At 39.6% G+C, this 6,090-nt stretch overlaps 1 protein-coding gene across 1 annotated transcript in view; it reads right to left on the reverse strand.

The window, feature by feature from the left end:
• The window catches only part of ANTXR1 (ANTXR cell adhesion molecule 1), a 258,401-nt gene that overhangs the window by 208,421 nt on the left and 43,890 nt on the right, over positions 1-6,090 (reverse strand). The gene's annotated exons all lie outside the window — the stretch shown is intronic.

Raw genomic sequence — 6,090 nt, forward strand, 5'->3', positions numbered from 1 at the left:
AAGGCCACACATTCACCCACAAGGCCACACATTCTAATGACTGAGCCTCTTTGATTCCAACTTTCAAATTCCAATGATCAATCATCTTGATGGAATGTTTGCTTAATTTCAGAATGAAGATTGCAGTCGCAGAATTCTTCCATTTCTTCATCACTAGCTTTGGTGGTTGGTGTGTAAATGTGAGTAACAGTTGAATTAACTGGATTTTCTGATACACACACATCATCCGATCACAGTCAGCATTGTACTTCAAGATAGATCTTGAAATAGTCTTTGAAAATAATGAATGTCACAGCATGTCTCTTGCATTTTTTCATGCCAGACATAGTAAACTCTATGATTGTCTGACTCAGAATAGCTAAGACCAGTCCTTTTCAGCATTCCAAATCATTTGGTGACTTTCAACTTTCTTTGATTCACACTTTGCATGTTCCAATCATAGTAATGTTTGCCTCTGTCTCTTTTATTTAAAGTTGTGCCTCATCAGCAAGTGATGGCCCCCAAAACTTTGCTCCATCCTTACAGTTGACTCTACTTTGAGGAGGCAACTCTTCCCAATTTGAAAATTGAATGCCTTCCCACTAGAGGGCAACATATCTTGTAGCTCTATATCAGATAATGTGCCCCGGCTGTTCATAAGGCCCTCCGGGGCTAATTCCTTAGAAGTGGTTAGTGTGTTACTTCTTCCTCATCTGTTCTTAGTGTGGAAACTCCCCTGAAATCCTGCTGGTCTTTGAAATACTGCTGGCATGGCTTCCAGTATCACAGCAACATGCAAGCCTCTACAGTATGAGAAATTGACAGGGAGTGGTACTACCTTGATATGATAAAGGACTATTTAATAAAATTGAATGTATATTTTAGATAAGCACGTTAATAAACACACAATTGAAGAATCATAATTTAACATAGTAGATAAAATATCTTAATGAAGTAAATCTCCATTAACGTGAATAACTGAACTGCAAGCCACTCACATTAAGCTCTGAACATTTTAGCCAATGTAAATAGATACACAAGATGATAAAACTATCAAAATTAGAAAACAATATAGAATTTTCATTTACTAGAGATAATACAGTCATTTCATTGGAAAACCATACAAAAAGTCAGCTGAAAACTGTTTGAATTAATAAACTTATGGGATAAAAAAAATGTAATTGATACTTTCCCTCAAACCAAAAGTTTCTCCATCTGTTTTGCTGGTGGTGGGGTGGGGGCGGGGGCGGGAATCATGACTTCATGCAAATGTTTAAAATAATTTTGTGGCGTTCAATTGAAGCTAGTGATCTCAATTTATTGATTTACTCTTCTGTATTAAGTAGCAAGAGTTTAGAAATTAAAAAAAATCATTCACAATGCCAGCAAAACTTCAATATCTGTAGGAAAAAAATTAACACCTATGAAAGTGAACTGAGGAAAACAATGAAACCTTCCTGAAGCATATAAAAGAGAAGTGGCTTACATATCTAAATAAGAAAAGTTATAATATATGCGATATCATTGTTGCTTAAGTTATCTGTACTTGGCATACAATTCAAATACAGACCCAAGGAATGGAAGTCTCTACCATCCTCATGGATAAGAAAGTAACAATGTGAAAATGCCAACACTACCCAAAGTGATCTAAAGATATAACGCAGTCACGATCCAGATTCTTTACCACTCTTTAAAGAGATGGGAATACTAATCATTAGCATTATATGGAAAGAGACCCTGAATAAGCAAAGCACTAGTAAAGTAGAAGAACAAAGTAGGAGGCCTTTCACTTCCTAAATGTAAAACCTATTGTAGAGCCATTGTAGTCAAAACAGTGTGGTACTGGTACAATGATAGAGCTACAGATCAATAGAATGAAATTGAGAATTCAGAGGTATATCCATGTACCTAGGGACTGCTGACCTTTGACAAAAGGACAGAACATTAAATGGGGAAGACATAATCGCTTTAACAAATGCTGCTGGCAAAACTGGATATCCATTTGCAGAAGTATTAAATAAGACCCTTATCATCCACCATATAAAAAACTCAACTCAATATGGATCAATGACCTAAAATATGGCTCAAAGACCTAAATGACAAACCTAGAAATATAAAGATTATCAATGAATCAATAGAGACAAACCTAGAGGCTCTAAGCCAAGGTATAAATGCACTATCAAACACAATGAAAACACAACCGCACAAGACAAACTAGATGCCTGGGATGCATATGTGCAACCAAAACACTTCACCAAAAGAGCCGAAAGAGAACCTGCAGACCGTGAAAACACTTCTGAAGTAACATGTCAGATGAGGAACTGAGCTCTAAAATTTATAAAACACATCAGCACCTCACCAAGAAATAGACAAATATCCCCACTCAATGAACAATAAAAGTGTTTTTTTGTTTTTAAAGAAAAGAGACAACCCATTTGGAAAGTGGGCAGAGGACATGACTAGAATCTTCATCTAAGAAGACATTTAGGTGGCCGACAAACATATGGAGAAATGCTTGTGCTCAATAGCTATGGGAGAGACACAAGTCAAAACAACCAGGAGGTTATCACCTCCCCCCAGCATGAATTACAAAGGTCAAAACGAAACAAAGCGAAAGAACATCCAGACAACAAGAGATACTGAAGAGGGTGTGGTGAGTCTTGAACCCTCACACACCGCTGGTGGGACTGTAAAACAGTGCAGCCACCATGGAAAGGGTATGGTGCTGCCTTAGAAAGTTGGGAATTGAAATACCAGAGGATCCAACAATTCCCCCTCTTAGTATACACCTTAAAGAAATAAGAGATGCAATACAAAGAGATAGAAGCGCACCTGTGTTCATTGCAGCACTATTCACAAGAGCAAAACGACCGAAACGATCTAAATGGCCACCAGGGGAAGAAGAGATCAGTAAAGTCTGTTATATACAGTAGACACAATGGAACACTGCAGGCAATGCTAAGGAATAACGATGAATCCCCCAAACACCTGATCACATGCTTGATCCTAGAGGACGGTATACCAAGTGAAAGTAGTTGATCACAAAAGGGCAAATATTTATGAAGCCACGATTATAGAAAGCCAAGAAAAGGTTTTCACACTAAAATAACCATTCTTTGAAGGTTATTGTGGGTGGGAAGAGAAGAGAGGGAGGGAAAAATCATAGGCTAGGCGGTAGACCATGTTAATTTCACTGAAGGAGAAGGCAATGTACAATGAAAGGAAGCAAAAAATGAAGGAGGCCGGGCAAGACCCTGGAAGGTTTGCAGACGTTAAAGGCCACGGAGGCAAATAACTGTTATGTCCACAATCCTACAACAGTGGGGACCTACACACACACAAAATCCTCCCCACCCCAAGCACCTTAGAACAAAAAATGATTTAAAATACACATGGTAGAAAAAATACAAAATACCAGAGATTGTTGCTCAAGGTTAGAAGTGAAGAACTTGTCCTTAAGATAATAAGACTAATTGAAAGTACATGGTTCTAGCTTAAGACCAGACAGAAAAACAGTGCGGTAGAGTAGAAAATCCAGCCATGGATCCAAGTCTATAAAAGAGTTTAATTATTGAGCCAACTGTGTTGGAGAAAATGGGCTAATCCTGTGGTTCTCAACCTTCCTAATGCCACGACCCTTTAACACAGTTCCTCATGTGGTGGTGCCCCCCAACCATATCATTATTTTCGTTGCTACTTCAGAACTGTTATTTTGCTACTGTTATGAATCGGGTGACCCCTGTGAAAGGGTGGTTTGAACCCCAAAGGGGTCACGCCCCACAGGTTAAGAACCGTTGGACTAATCACTTTGGATTTGGGTCTTATATCTTACATAAGAAGACATTCTAGAAAATGTAGTGATTTAAATATTTAAAAAATGAAACAAGTAAAACCATGCACAGTGAAGATAGCCATAAAAAGGTCATTGGTGGCCCAAACATAGCTATGAATAGCAATAACACATTTACAAAGAATATAGAGTTCAGCACTTAAGATCTACATTGGAAGAATAATACATTAACATAACCTATGTAATACAATAATGACTAAATCGCTGTAAAATCTTTTTAATGCTTTCACTGGATTAGTAGGTGAAAGAAAAAAAAGGTGTGTTCATAGATGCCCAAAATACATTTGATTGAATTATTAGACATCAATTCCTTGCTCTAGTTTCATTTAATGAACTACTGGCCTTCTTTGAGGTGAGTTTATTTCCAAATGATGAAATGTTTGAAGTTACGGTCAGGGATAAGGCTGTCCACGGAGTTTTGGGGAAACCATATGCGATAGTTATCACTGGAATAACGGATTCTATTCGCATTCTATAAATTTTGTTATGAATGGTCCATTATTTGGTAAACCGATGAAGCGAAGAAGTCTTGGAAGAGCACCATGATATAATGCAAAGTCCTTGACTTGGACAGAATCCAGACTCTACATCCGGAACACTGGTGAAGGTCATTGACTGTAAGATTGAAGTAACAGCATCCAAGATGCCGTGAGATCACCACTGCTTATCTGTTCAGTTGGTTACAACCGAGCACTCGGGACAAAATAACTAAGCAACTCGCCAAGGATTCTGAAAAATGGAACAAAGTAGGTGGGCAGGAGAAGAGAGTCAAAACCTAGGGAAGTCGCCCATTCAAAGTTCAGTGTCCAGGACTCCCCCTCCCCCGTCCCCCTGCCCCCATTGTCTCCTCCCATGGCTTTAACCTGAGGGTGGGCTCCAGGCACAGAAAAATAGCTTTGGACCTCATCTACAAAGTCAAGGCCAACCCCCACCCCCACCCACTGCCCGGAACTGGAAAAAAAAACCCTCTGTAGTTCAAAGAGTGTGTGTGTGTCTCCATTTTTATGTATCTTGTGTTGCGCCTGGCTTCACTCCAAGGGCAGTCTCTGTGGAAAATGGCTTGGCAGCAGGGTGGGTGGCCAAACTCAAAAAGAAACCCCATTTTTCTGGTTAGGAGGCCTGGAAAGGGGCCCTTTATGGGCCAGGTCGTGTGGGGAATGCGGGAGAGGGGAGGCAGAAAAGGGGACCTTTATATCAAGTGGTGTGAATTCCAGACTCATCGCTGAGTTATATATGCAGGACGGCTCCAAAGTAGCTCAGCGAAGCCTTAAAACAAAACAGGGACGTGGCACTGACGGCACCATTGACTGAAGGAAAGCAATCTAACCAGGGTCACGGCCTTCTAGAAGAATCATAAAGAAATAAAATCTGCAGAGAACTCGAATACATCCCCAAATCCAGATGACGCAGTATTCAAAATCCAGGATAGAATCTAAGATTATTGGACGTGACAGAACATCTAGAAAATGTTAACAATTATAGAAAATGCTAACAATTCTTAGAAAAATATCATTAGGGTGCCAATCCTGAGATGTTAAAATGATCCAAGGCTTTTTAGTGGCTATAGTAACTAGGAGAAGCCCCAGTGGTGCGGGAGTAATGGGCTATGCACTGAGCTGCTTAATCACAAGGTCGGCAGTTTGAAACGACCAGCCACCTTCCGGCTTTCTATTCCCATAAAGAGTTACAGTCTTGGAAACCCACAAGGGTGGTGCTACTCTGCCCTCTAGGTCTCTACCAGTCGAACTTGACTCAACGTCAGGGAGACTTTTTGTTGCTGTTGTTTTTGTATAATAACCACGCTCTGATCTAAACCCAGTTACATGACAAGCCAGAAGTTCTTAGAAGAAAAACACATTTGTTTTTAAAGAACTGAACATTATTTTTAGGACTGAAAACTAAAAGTTTTTATCTGCAAGAAAAAAATTCAAGGGGTGATAGAAGAAAGAGCTAGCAAATTTAAAGATAAGTAAAAATGATCTCATCAGAGAACAGGGATTCAACATTTTGAAAAATAAACAGAACTTCAAGGGCATTTGGAAAAATATCAGAAAATCTAGCAATTATGTCACTGGTGTCTTAGAAGGAGAGAGGATCTGAATGGTGGGGGGAAAGGCTCCAGATTCCCAAACTTGATTGAATACATAAATTTAAAGTTTCTAGAAGCTCAATAAAGTAAAAACAGGGACATGGGTAGCCGGGGGACCAGGGCACTAACCCACCCAAGGGGAGGGTGTTGTTTATATATCCACAGGGAAGGA

The sequence above is a fragment of the Echinops telfairi genome, unplaced genomic scaffold (genome assembly GCF_000313985.2).
Source record: "Echinops telfairi isolate 266 unplaced genomic scaffold, ASM31398v2 ScPeMD7_2573;HRSCAF=3158, whole genome shotgun sequence".
Lineage (NCBI taxonomy): Eukaryota > Metazoa > Chordata > Mammalia > Afrosoricida > Tenrecidae > Echinops > Echinops telfairi.